Here is a 13379-nt window from a genome sequence, read left to right on the forward strand (position 1 = left end):
ATAAAAGCCAAAAGTGATGTTTGGTTTTACAGTATTTGCAAACCATATGCTTTAAACAGCCCACAAACTTCATCCATTTGGCTGATTCCGTGGGAGGAACAGCCCTGGCTGAGGCAGAGACAACTAGCTTGGTTCTGGCCTAGGTACTATGCCTTGAAGCACTCTACAAGAAGACAGTAATAGCTTTGGCAGTCTGTATCTGGTGTCTGTATGGCCAGCCCTAGGAGGAGGGGATACCTCTTCCCTGGGAGTGGCAGGGGTACTGGGCTTGGAGAGACAGACCTCCTAAAACCCCTGGAATGGGCATCCTGTTCCATCAGCCTTTGTAGGGGAAGGTAAGAGGAATTTATGGAGGTGCATTGCTGTGCCCATTAGCAGGGCTCAGTTCAGAAGGGAACATGGGAGTCACCCAAAACACTAAGGGAGAACAGGGACTTGTAGGGACTAGACCAAGAAGACTAGGGTCAAACTTCCCTCAGAGCTCAAATCTCTTTGGCCCCTGCTGCTGCCTCATGGGAGGTGGGAGAAGGGCATGAGGAGTCCGAGTTCCATCCCTAAACCTATCTACTTTCCACGTGCCAGCCTCTCAGAGCCAAGAGGGTGTATCTACCTAGTGCTTCTCACCAGCTGCATAGCCAGAAGCCAACATACTGTCTCTGATTTTGGCCCACACCCTAGGTGACTTCGTGACATCTGAGCAGAGAACTTCCAGAGAAAAGCCAGTTCCTGTTGAACCAGTTGTGGTTTCCTCCTCACTTACTGGAAATTGCTTCATTTCAAATATCCAAAAGCTGCTGTGGCCCACTCACTTTTAGATGGTCTCAGGGTGATTTGAGGAAACACTTCTCAAAATCTCAAGAATCTGAGCGTTGTCTAGGGACTGTGTTAAAATGCGGGTTCTGACTCAGTCTTACATCTCTAACAAGCTCCCAGGTGTTTTTATCAGCAAGGGCTTCAGCCACACAAATCTAATTGGATTCTTTTTCTGGGGCTACTCAGTCAGTGCTCTTTGTTGCTAACGAATAGGTCACTTTGGCTTTGGAATAAGCACTAGTCATTACTGTCGTTATGACATCATTTCTGTTTGGCGGCCCGGTGACTTATTTTTTGCATCTTCATCAGGAATCAGAAAATTTCCAAGTGACAGGCATTTGGCTAAGACTTGAACAGGAATTCCCTAATAGAAACCACTTGAAACAAGAGCAGATGCTGTGGAAGGCGCAGCAGCTTTCTCAGGAAATCCTTAAAGAGAAAATCAATGTCCATCACTTCGGGCTATGGGCAAGGCAGGGGCATCGCTAGATCTCAGCTAACAGCCCACACAGAGAACAGACTGGCTGGTCAAAATCATTGCAAGATACTTTGTCTAGTTTCAATGTGTCTATCTGTAAGACAGGAGTGTGAGAAAAATTTACCATGGCAATTCTTTAACACAATTTATTTTTGTTATTGTTTTTCAAATCCTTCCACTTCATCTCCCTCCATGGTGTCCTTCTGTCTCCCATAGCAACTTCAACATCCTCTGTACTTGTTGCCCTGCATTCCCTCTTATCCCTAGTACACTCTCCACACTGACACCAAGGCAATCTTTGGACAAACAAATCCAATCATACCACTTTTCTTTCCACTTGATCCTGAAAGACCTAGTCCCTGCAGGATTGATCCTGAAAGATCTAGTCCCTGCAGGATCTCCTCTTTAACTTCCTCTTGTTTTCATGCCCCTTCTCCACTGTCTTCTTTCAGCCTCCAGATGGCCAAGAACCATTCCCAGGGTTTTCATAATTGTGGGTACCCTGAAGAAGAACGCACAGCTTCTGTTTTCTGGTTGACTACTGTTCAGATATGGGTTTACGTGTCACTTCCTCTCACACACGCCCCCCATCTGAAATAATATACCCCTTTAGATTACCTCATGAGTCCCATGCTTTTTCTGAACAGCATGCACACAGATGGGGACATTAGAGTGAGTGGTGTGACTGTTAGGCTGTCTGCTCCTTGGGGCAGGGATCATTGTGTTTTGTAGACCCTTGTATGCCCAGCATCTCACACTGCTCGTGGTACATTCCGAGGACTGTCAATATTATATGTCTAATGAATGATGCTGTGTTCCTCCAAGGTTAAAACCTTCATCGTGGAGGGAAAGTCTTTCAGATATAAGATGAGAAGAGGGATGTGAAGCACTCTTACAAGGAAACTCATTAAGACAGAAAGTAGGGGCTGGAGAGATGGCTCAGAGGTTAAGAATATTGGCTGCTCTTCCAGAGGTCATGAGTTCAATTCCCAGCAACCACATGATGGCTCACAACCATCTAAAATAAGATCTGGTGCCCTCTTCTGGCATGCAGGCAAACATGCAGATAGAACATTATATGTAACAAATAAAATCTTAAAAAAAAAAAAAAAAGACAGGAAGTAAACAATTCAAAATAGCTTCAAGAAGTCCCTGAAACTGAGTAGATTAGCTGGGTCCCTTTCTCCTCAATAAGCAGTAAAGCGTGTCCAGATACTTAGAAGAGGCTCAAACATAGCAGCCTGGATTAAGCAAAGACCAGTCAAGCAGCCTGAAAAAAAGCAGAGACCAGTAGAACTGCCTGGAGGAGATTCAGACCAATCGAGCCACCAGAAAGAACACTCCCCACCCTGGTGAGCTGCCTGCTGGTTGTGCAGTGAACTCTAGGTTTCTAATTTTTCATGAGTTGTCACCCTTGCTGGGGTGGGCTTTGGTGACAAAGCTGTCTGTGACTCACCTGCTCCTGTAAGTTACTCTACCCAAACTCCTCTAAGTAACCTCAGTAACTCATTGGTTTACCACATTGGACCTTCGTGGCATCCATACTTTGGCCTGTCACTGGCTCCCTGCCTGGGGTGAGTAGACATTTCTTCATGTATTCCCATGAACAAGTTCCAGCTGCCCCGTCTCGTCTGTTCATTCATCCCAGGTGCCTCAAACATTCCAGACCTAAGGGTGTAAACAAGGGGATTTTTCTGTGATGTTCATGTGACTGAAGCTTTGCCACTGCCCTCGGATACTCTGCTGGGTATTTCTGGAGTCCTGGTCTGTCTACTCATGTCCATTGTACCACACACCCTCCACTCACTATGTTTTGGATTGCTCTGAATCACATGTGCCGGCTGGTCTGGTCCTTCTGGCTAAGGAATCGGCCTCATGATCCATATGGCAAGGAGAATGGGCTGGGCTGGAGAAGGGCCTGTGCCCAGTGCTAAAAATGTACCACAACTGGGTCCAAGGTCCCTTGCAGTCTCCCATGAACTCTGCTTGTAACTTCTCAGCGAAGCCCTCTTTCCATCAGATGAAATAGAAATGCCAGCCTTCCCCTCTCTCAATGTTGTTTCCTCTCTCCTTGATGCACGGTTCTTTTTCAGATGAAGAGAACTGCACTGCATTGCTTTATTTGTGCAGTTAATAGCACATGGGAAACAATGCATGGCACACAGTTCTATGTTGGTAGACATGGGCACTGATGCATGGCACACACGCACAGCTCTATGCTGGTAGCACATGGGCACCGATACATGGCACACACACAGTTCTATGTTGGAGCTTGGCTGCAATTAGGCCATTAAATCAGCAAGCGTTTACCTAGCCCCTCTTAAGGGTCTGATAAGTTCAGTCATGAGATTCCCTGCGCACATCCCCCTGCTCTGTCTAATCCTGCCTATACCACAGCTACTTACTGCCTGTTTTCACTTCTTTCCCTGTGATGGCACTGGTCTCTGCCTTGTTCCCTCGATTCCTATCCGATGTAGGCCTCCTTTGATCCAGCCTCCAATGGCTGCCAAAAGATCTTATGAACATGTAAAGCAGATGACATTAGGCTCTTATTCAAATCCTGCAGGGGCTCCCATAGCTCTCAGTTTCAAGTCCTTAGCATTCCACTCAAGGCATTTGTGATCTGCCTGCTGCGTATTTGTTCAGTCACGTTCGTCCCTAGCTTGCCTCGCCTGAGCCTTCTCACTCAGCCCCACTGGGATCCCAGAATTACTCCTACTGTCTCCAAGTTCCAACTTTCCCACCTTCAGCTCCTTTTGCTTGGAATGCCTTCCTCCCAACTTTGTCGTTATGGTTTTTGTTTTTTAGACTAGAGTGATGTTAGATTAGTTCTGCAACTGTTCTGTCAGGCCACTCACCATGAGTAGCTATTAAATACTTGGTTATTACTTTTTTTTTCTTTTCTGATTCTCTGTGTAGCCCTGGCTGTCCTGGAATTCACTCTGTAGACCAGGCTGGCCTCGAACTCAGAGATCTGTCTCCTTCTGCTCCCCAAGTGCTGGGATTAAAGGTGTGCGCCACCACTACCCAGCTTACATTTTTAAATTTTTATTTAATTGTCTGAAGAGTGTCTCATGTAGCCCTGGTCAGTCTTGAATTGGATATATAGCAGATGATGACCTTGAATTTCTGATTCTCCATCTCTCAAGTGCTGGGATTATACCCGTGTGCCATCACACCCAGCCTGCAACTGAATACTTGAAATGTGGCTAAAACAAGTGATTTGTATGTGGTTAGTGGCTACCTTACTAGGTAGCATAGGTCCAGACACTAATTCTTAGCTCAGAATTCAAGTTCCCACAGGAAGCTGCCTCATTGCTGTGGCTAATGTACATGTCCCTCCTCTAAGTGCCTAAAGCATCATCTCACTGCTTCTGTCCCAGCACTCAAAACACTGTACTGTAGTGAGTGATTTGTTGATCTGCCTCCACACCTAGATTGGATAGCTCAAGGCAAACAGATCACTCAGCGAATGGTTGATACATGAATGCAGGCTGTGCTGGTGAGGGCTTAACAAGCAGCTCTGGGAGAAAAGCCCTGATTAGTGTTCTTTTCCAATTCTCTGATATAGACTCTGCATGTCAAAGGAATGAGAAGAAGAGCCACAGCCTTCAAGAAAACATTTGCCAAAGACAAACCTTAGGGGAGAGAGAAACAAGAAAAGGCAGTTAATATATTTATAATATTATATAAAATATCATATAAATTTTAATATTATATTTATATATAATATGAAGGCTAAAGGGGGAACTATGTGTGGGGAGGCAGGATGACCAGTAAGAGGGGCAGAGAGGAAAAAGGGAAGGAGTGTAGAGAAGAGAATAAGAACAAGGCATAATTGTGTGTGTGTGTGTGTGTGTGTGTGTGTGTGTGTGTGTGTGTAGATGTCACAATAAAATCAATTTCTTTGTATGTTAACCAAAAAAATGTTTAAAAAAGGGCAAATCTAGGCTAGGACTGAGGTTAAATTGGTAGAGTGCTTGCCTAGCATGCATGAGTCCTGGGCTCAATCCCCAACACCACATAAACCAGGTGTGGTGGATGATACGTGACAGTAATCCAAGCACTTGGGAAGTGGGAAGACAGGAAGATGGACCTTGGAAGGTTATCTTCAACTATGGTCAGTTTGAGGAGAGCCTGGGGCTGTATGAGGCCCTGTCTTGAAAGAGAGAGACAGAGAGAAAAAGATCTGGTATAGCATTACTACACAGTTTTTACCTAAGGGAGCTAAATGCAGAGGCAGAATTGCCACTTTTAAATATAATTTTTAAAAATTATTTTTTGTCTATGTGAGAGTTTTGCCTGAATGTATGTCTGTGTACCATGTGTGTGCCTGGTGTCTACAGAGGCCAGAAGAGGGCATTGGATCTCCTGGAACTGGAGTTAGAGGCAGTCGTGAGTCACCATCTGAGCACTGGAAATCAGACTAGAGTCCTCTGGAAAGCAGCCAGTGTGCTCTTAACCACTAAGTCATCTCTGCAGTCCCCAGAATTGTCACTCTTGAAACTCAATTAGAAGAAGTTAGAAACTTAGTTAAAAAATAGTCAAAAGACCAGATCTCACTGACAACTGTGTACAGACAGCAACAAGCATCCTGTCAAGATGCCCGAGATCACATGCCTTTAGGGAGTTACGGGCTAAAACAGCAATGAGATGACGCTACCTAGCTATTAGAATGCCCCCCAAAACCCCACTGTGGACAGCAATTCCTGATAAAGATGTGAAGTAGTGGGAGTGCCTGGCCACTCACTACCAGCAGGAATGCTCCATGGAAAGCCACATTCAAAGACACACTGGCCTCCTTTTATCGAGGGACCCAGCACCCACATTTCTTCTCATTTACCCAAAGGAACTGAAAATTAGGAACCCCAAATCCTACACACTGATGTTTTAGCAGTTGTATTCAGAATTTCCAAAATGCTAGTAAGCACAAAGCCCTTTGGTAAGTAAATGGGCTAGATGTGGAAAAGAAACACTATTTCAGTGCCTTTTTTTTTTTTTTTTTTTTGGTTTTGGCTTTTTGTTGTTGTTGTAGTTTGTTTGGGTTTGGTTTTGGTTTTGTTTTATTTGTTGTTGTTTTGTTTTGTTTTGTTTTGTTTTGTTTTGAAACAGGGTTTCTCTGTGTAGCTTTGCAGACCAGGTTGGCCTCAAACTCACAGAGATCCGACTGCTTCTGCCTCATGAGTGCTGAGATCAAAGGTGTGCCCAGCTATTTCAGTGCTTTTTAAAGTGAGCTATTGCTAGGTGATGCGCTCATACCTGCAAACACAATCCTCAGGATTGAGTTTCAGGCCAGACTGGACAGTGTGAGACCCTGATTTAAAACAAACAAACAAAATCACCTGCATATTACCAAGGGGCAGGGGGACCCTCTCTGAAAGGCTACCTACTGTCTGATCACAACCTTAACTCTTCAAAAAGATAAAACAATGGAGAGAGTGTAAAGATCAGGGTCATAGCCAAGTGTGGTGCTATATGCATGTAAGTCCAGAACTTGGGAGGGTCATAAATTCAAAGCTAGCTAGGGCTACAAAGTATGACAGTATCTCAGAAGGATGTTTTTATTGTTTCATTCGAGAAAGGGTCTTTTGCCTTTTGGGTGGACCTCCAGCTTGAGAGTAGTGGACATGACTTGAATTTCTGATCATTCTGTTTCTACTCCCCCCTAGTACTGGAACTACAGGATTTAACTGCCTTGTTCCATTTGTGGGACACTGGGGCTAGGATCCAAGGCTTTGGGCACACTGCAAGGACTCTACCAATTTAGTCACATCTTTATTCCCCCAAACAGCTTTTGTTTTGTTTTAAATAAAATAAAATGACTTGGGAGGCAGAGGGAGTGGATTGCTGCAGGTTTGAGGCCAGCCTGGACTACATATTGAGTTCCAGGATTCTTGGGCAATATAGAAAGACTTGTTCTCAAAATAACAGCAAAAACTTTTAAAATAATAAAAATAAAAGGATCAGTTTATCAAGGGTCACAGGGGATGGAGGACTGGATAGACAAAGCACAGATACTGTTTAGGACAGATCAGCTACTCTGTGTGGTACATATAGTAGGTACATATCTGTTTTGTGAAACTATGGAACAAGGAAGAACCCTGATGTAAACTGTGGACTTCAGATGGCAATGTTTCAGTATAGATTCATCAATCGTAGCAGACACACCGCTCTGTCACTGGATGTTGACAGTAGGAGAGGCTATGCTTGCCCTCTGGGGAGTTTTGTATCTCCTGTTTTGCTGTGAGCTTAAAATCACTGAAAAGGAAGCGCTACTTAAAAATAATAATAATAACCCGACTGCCACCATGTCTGACTTCACTGAACTTGCAACAGGAAAGAGACATGTGTGGTTGACTCTAGGGAACAAACGGAAACCTGCTCCAGGATGACCTCATTCCTGTACAAATGGAGCGTGGGAGAGCATGGAAGGGTAGTCAGACCTGCAAGAGGCTGGGCATGCAGCTGCAGATAGATCATGATTGTAGCCTGGAGATAAAAGATTGGGAAGTCTGTCCGATCTTAGATTTATTCAGAAAGAGGGATGTTTGGTATTTTTTGTTTGTGGGGGGGTTGTTTGTTTGTTTGTTTGTTTGTATCAAGACTTGTCCCAGGCATCTACTGAGTAGCCCATTCAGCCTGAACCTGAGATGTGAACATGGAGGCTCGATCAGAAATACCTTAAATACAGGGTGTCATGGTTTACCAGAACAAGGAGTATAAAAGTGGGCAGTGCCTAGCTTGCTTGCTTTGTGGGTGCAACACTGTCATCCCCTAACCCCCTGAGCGTCGTCAGTGTGTCCTCTCAGTGGTTGTTGAAATTCCCAACCTAACACGTAGACACGGCAGCACCGTCTAAGGAAGAAGAGGCACCCCCTCCCAAGTTTAACTAGTGAAACACACCTACCCAGTTCTCAGCAGCCATCCACACCCCAGATTCCACAGGCGAGACTGGATTACATGTCACTCCTCAACCTGCCACATCCAAAAGAATAAGCCAACCATCATTGGCTTAGCCCTTCTGGAGGAATCCTATAAGAGGCAGAAAGGAGTAGGGGTGTGTGAGGAGAGTCTGCCCACAGAAGGAAGAGATGTGGGTGGGTGGAGAATGCCTGTTCAGACCAAGTCTACAGGGAACCAGCTTGTATATGACCAGCAGGCCATTCCACGATCATTTATTGACATAATAAAGGGACAAGAAGGAGGCTGAGTGAATAACCTTCAGCTCCCTTGGCAAATGAAGTGTCTACATAGATGCGTGTATGTAGCCTTCCACCAACCTTTCTTGGTGACTCCCTCATTCACACTCAGCCATCAAGTCAATGGGACCCATTGCTATCCAAAAGAATCAGCACTGCACACAGGGAGGAGGCTCTATGTTTGCTCTGTGGATGAAGCCCAGGATAGCCCTGGACTGTGCCATAGTCTCAGCATTTTGCTAATCCTACTGTGAAATTCCAAACCTAAGTGCTCCCAGTTAGGCCTCTGCGCAGGTCATTTGTGGCCATCCCATTTCTCTACATCTGAATTCCCTAGGGGAGGCAGAAGTGGTGTCTCATTCCCCAGTTCTGACCTGGTTATGGGGAGTTGCTAGGTAACTGCTTCCCACGCTGGAGGAGACTTAGTTACCATGGCAAGTCCAGATGGGTTGGGGGGGGGGGACGTGCAGAGGAACAGGAGGGAGATGCACAGCAGCCCTGACTGTCCTCACTCTCTCCAGAGCTACTAGAGTTCTGGGCAGTGCTTCAATCTCTCTGAACCTCAATTTCTTCATCAGTAAACGGAAGGCATGACTGGCTGTCTTCTTGCTCTAAACCCTCAATGCATGCAGACAGCATATGTTCAGTGAAAAACTGGTCCACAGCCTCCTCTTAGGTGAGGTACAACTCAGGGTAGGTGCAGACAGGGAATAAAGTGTGTCTTTTTAAAAAGCAATAGAAGAATTAGCAAGTATATATCTCTATTAAGACAAATAGAACTTGTGGAAATTCTACCTTCTGTTGGTAAACTTAGCTTCTTGAGGTTTTTGTTTGTTTGTTTGTTTTGAGACAGGGTCTCATCATGTAGCCCTGACTGGCTTGGAACTCTTTATGTAGACCAGGCTGCCCTAAAACTCTCAAAAAGATCCATGCCTCTGCCTCTCATGTCTTGGGATTAAAGGAATGCAATACTGTGATCTGCTAACTTCAAGGATTTAAATTTATAAGACCTTGTTGCTCTCTAGTCCATTTCTGAGACTAGGCTTTCTTTCTTTATTCTGTCTCCTTTTGCTGGGTATGGAACTCAGGGCCCCATGCACACTAGGTATGTGTTCTACCACTAAGCTACATCCTCAGCTGCTTTACTGATTCTTTTGTTTGTTTTGTTTTGAGGCAGGGTTTCTTTGTGTAGCTTGGCTGTCCTGGAACTCACTCTGTAGATCAGGCTGGCCTCAAACTCAAATGTGCCTGCCTTTGCCTCCCAAATGCTGGGATTAAAGGCATGAGCTACCACCGCCCAGCTGCTTCACTGACTCTTGCACTCTCACCCCAGGACACCTTCCTCAACCCTGCACTAGTTATCATGGTGCCTATGAGGCCCCTTCAGATATCCCCTGGATCTCTGCAATATCCAATATTTCATTTCTAGAGGGATCTACTGACCCCTTTCCTGGTCCTTCTAGGTTTCTTACATCCAAAGTGACACAAGTATCTCCTCTCTGCCATCTTTCCCTCCTCACAGTCACTGGACCAAAAAAGACTTTGTCTTGTTCCCTTAAGTCCTACCCATTCCTGCTGCCACCACCCTCTCCTCACTTCCCCACCATTGGTATTCTGCATTCTTTCAAGACGTCTTCACCAGTATCCCGCTCCAACCTCAACATCTGTGGCAATGTCTTATGCCACTCTGCTGGGCATTGATATCTTCCATGTTCCCCATCCTTGCTTGGGAGCTCCTACTGTGAAGACACATTTCTCTGTTGTCTACTAGTGACTCCCAGGTCCTTCTGACCTCACCTAGTTGTCATTTTCTCCAAAGTGTTTTTCCTGAGTCTCTAGGCCTGGGTTTGGTCCCTTCCTGCATACTTAGCCTGTGTCAGCTCGGGGGCCTGAAAGTCTGTATCCCCAACAGCAAGGGGTATGGTCCCTGACAGCCTAGGGACTGACTGGGATGTAACTCAGCACTAGAGTGCATGCCCATCATAATGAGAGAACAGAAGGCAAACCACTTAACTGAGTTCCTGTCTTTTCAGCCATTCAGGTGAACAGTGAGACTCTCTCTCTCTCCCTCTCTCTCTCTCTCCCCCCCCCCCTGTGTGTGTGTGTGTGTGCATTTAGGAAGGCTGTATTGTTAGGAATACCAAACAGTGCACATTTTCAGTCATCTTTATAGAAAACAAGTGCTGAGAATGGTGGCTCACATCTGTAATCTCAACACTTTGGAGAAAGAAGAACAATCATTAGTTTAAGCCCAGGCAGGATGATCTTTTCTAAACAAAAACAAAAAACAAAGAAGAAAGGCAGCAAGCCTTTTGGAAAGCCCAGAGCCAAGGAGGCCCTTCTTATCACAGATGGAAAGGGGAACCAGGATCAGAAAGGACAGAGTACAGCCTTTCTACTCAGCCCCTGCCTCTGCCCCTCCCCCAGCCCTGCTCCAGTCATTTGTCAGAGTCAGCCCACCATGAACTCTTGAATGCAGGGCCCTAACTGAGGTGGGCTCCAGAAAAATCGATAAGCTATTAACCTGAACTTCACCCCCCCCCACTCAGGGCTTCAGGGCTTCAGGGCTTCTTGGATGGGTGTAGGGCACAGGTATGTAGCAGGGTGTAGATAAGAGCAAGAGAGGGGAGCCAGCACTGGGAAGCATTCTGGGTCTGAACAGCTCGGAGTGCCAACCTGGTCAATAGTTTCTCGTGTGAGCATATTCCCAAATAAATTACCGGTTAATAACCTATCTCTGATTCTATTTGCATTCCTCGATAGATGGGTACTGCTGCTGGCTGAGTATGGGGAAGGTTCCAGATGACGAACATGTGTATTGTCACAGAAAGTTCTTTTAGGGAGCACTGACTGTTACAGAAACTCAAAAGAAGAGTCACCAGAGTTCACTTGACGCTTGGAAGGCTTTTCCAAGGAGGTGGACCTTAAGCTAGTCATTTCATTTGTTTCTTTGTTTGTGTGTGTGATTTTTTTGTTGTTTTGTTTTGTTTTTTGTTTTTTGTTTTTTTGAGACAGGTTTTCTCTGTACAACCCTGCCTGTCCTTGGAACTCACTTTATAGATCAGGCTGGCCTCAAACTCAGAGATTTGTCTGCCTCCCAAGTGCTGGGATTAAAGGTGTGTACTCCCCCCACCAACTTCGACAGCCCCCACCCCCACTCCTATCTCAAGTTAGTTCTTAAAGGAGATTTGGAAGATAAGTAGAGGGCATTCTAGAGGTAGCTGATGGTGAGGAAACAGGAAAATTTTGCCCAGCTCCAAAACAAACTGAATACTAAGAGGGTGTTGAATGGAGGAAATGAGTGAGCAAATGGAACTGTGCTCTACACCATCTAGCGCAGTTCATGACATGTGTATGTGTATATAAAAGTAATTTGTGTGTTTGTATGCACGAGTCTAAACAGGTACACTGTGTATGCATCTCAGGAATGGGGAATGACAGAGAGAAGAGATGGTCGAGAAAATTGCTTGGCCTCATGGAAGTTTTTGCATTTAAATTGCAGGCTGTTTGAATTCTGTTGACAGTTGAGAGCTAGGAACCAACTGGCAGGATAAAAATAGTGCTTGAAAGTGCTGGAGAGATGGTTCAGCAGTTAATACTTGCTGCTCTTTCAGAAGACCTGAGTTCAGTTTCCAGCACCATGTTTAGTGGCTCACAATTGCCCATAACTCTAGCTGTGGGGAATTTATACCTACATACACACACACACATACACACAGAGAAAGAGAGAGAGACAGAGACAGAGAGACAGAGACAGAGAGACAGAGAGACAGAGAGAGACAGAGAGACAGAGACAGAGACACAGAGAGACAGAGACAGACAGAGACAGAGAGACAGAGAAGTAATTCTTTCTAAATGGTGCTTGGAACTGGGTGTAGTAACACTCATCTTTAATCCCAGAACTTGGGAGGTGAAGGCAGGAGGCTTGCTATAAATTCAGGCCATCCCGGTTTACATAGTGAGATCTTAGCCCAAAACTACAACAGCAATAGTGGTGCTTAGAAACAGAAGCAGGGCAAGCCTAAGGTAGACTCTGGCAACTTCACTGGTACAAAAAGAGGGTGTCCCCTTCTGAGATTAGGGAGCAGTGGTTAAGAAGGAATCCCCAGGAGAGGACGGGTCTTTTCTTCCCTACTATAGGCAGGAACACAAACACACAAGGCTTAGGAAGAGAGCACTCTCATAGGTGGGGACCAGCCTTTACCCTGACCTGGCAGAGAGCTAGTCATGGAGTGTCTCCCTCCCTGAAAGCTGGTCACATTGCATCTGTACCCAGGGAGCAGAAAGAAATGAACACTGCTGCCCCTCCCTTTCTCTCTTAGGACACCAGCCCATTGGATGGTGTCACCCACATTCAGGGAGGGTCTTCCCTCCTCAGTTAAACCTCTTTGGAAATGTCCTCACAGGCATGCCTAGAGATATGATTCCTGGGTACAATGAAGATTAACCATCACACCAACCAAAGAAACTATGCCAGAATGATTACTTCCTTGGTGCTTGTTGATCCCTGTCCTGGTGGCCTGGAACCTAGATGTCACATGGTAGAGGCCCTGAGTACACAACCTGTAGGTTAGGACCAGCAGAGTATGCTCTGGAAGGAGGTTCAGAAAGAAGGGCTGTTCTAGGGTGAGGATGGAATCAAGGAGCTGGCTAGGATGTAGATGGAGGGAAATAGAAAGGAATGCCACCTTCAGGTGGGGGGACCTGGGTCAACACAGTCACTAAAGAAAGGCAATACAAATGCTGGAGAGATGGCTCAGCAGTTAAGAGCACTGACTGCTCTTTCAAAAGACCCAGGTTCAATTCCCAGCACCCACATGGCAGTTCACAGCTGTCTGTAGCTCCAGTTCCAGGAAGTCTGACACCCTCACGTAGACATGCATGCAGGT

Source organism: Cricetulus griseus, chromosome 2 (assembly GCF_003668045.3).
Source record: "Cricetulus griseus strain 17A/GY chromosome 2, alternate assembly CriGri-PICRH-1.0, whole genome shotgun sequence".
Lineage (NCBI taxonomy): Eukaryota > Metazoa > Chordata > Mammalia > Rodentia > Cricetidae > Cricetulus > Cricetulus griseus.